Below are 1,086 nucleotides of genomic sequence, written 5' to 3'. Positions count from 1 at the left end.
TACACAATATCAGCTCGGTGTGACGTGAATCTTATTTTTCGTTTGAATTTAAAAAATAATAAAGTTCATGATCTGAGTCTTTATCATTATGATTGGGCCTGGAAATTTTATTTATTAGACAAAATAAAATATCTGGATTTATTTAATCCATCAGAACCAGAACCTCGAGGTTCTCCCTGAGTGTCGCTGCAAATCAGCAGAGAAATAACCGCAGCTGCTGCGCTCCAGATCTTGCGCATCACTGAATCTCCCCACTGGACTAGAACCGAACCGAACCGAACCACTGTTACTCCTCTGAAATCACCAGCACAGAAGAAGGTGATGTATGAACGCAGCAACCCGGAGCCTTCTGCTACAGATGAGATCATATCCAGTCTGTCTGCGCTGATAAACGCCCGTTCTGACAACCTGGAGAGCATGGTGGAGGAGAACACGCTGAAGATTAAGGGTCTCAAAAAGACTTGACTTTATATGCGCTGAAGTGAGTGATGTGAATGACCTGCAGAAAAAAGTAACAAGAGAAGAAGGTCGGGTGGACAACTGCCAGCAGAGGCTTGCCGAGTTGGAAAGTTATTCTAGGAGGTGGAATCTCAAACTACAAGGAGCTGAAGAAACAGAGAAAGAAGACATACGAAGAAAAGTGATAGAAATCTGCCAGTCAGTTCTACCAGAACACAAACACAAGCCGCCTGATGCCGTCCGGACCGACTTGGAGCCAAACGTACAGGAAGAGCCAAACCTAGAGGAATCATCATACGTCTTTGCATGTTTTTATCTAATTATCACCCCTGGTTGGTTGTTTGCTTGGCTGTTGTGTTGTATACTTCATTATGTTGTTTTGATGTATACTAATTTCATTTAAATAAAGTCCTTTGAAAAAAAATATACGTGGAAATACCAGGTAGCTCAGCTTAAATGTGACAATATTGTTTAACCGCTACCTGCAGTTGGTAGAATATAGTGACTTAAAGAAATGGCCACAAATGACCAGCATATTTAGCTACTTCATTGGCTCAGAGGCGTCAAATGCAGATGCGGGTTTTCTTCCGTTGTTTTTGGTCCACACAATGAGACGAGCACACATAA

The sequence above is a fragment of the Poecilia formosa genome, unplaced genomic scaffold, assembly GCF_000485575.1.
Source record: "Poecilia formosa unplaced genomic scaffold, Poecilia_formosa-5.1.2 Scaffold1005, whole genome shotgun sequence".
NCBI classification, from domain to species: Eukaryota; Metazoa; Chordata; class Actinopteri; order Cyprinodontiformes; family Poeciliidae; genus Poecilia; species Poecilia formosa.
This window is presented reverse-complemented; position numbering follows the sequence as displayed.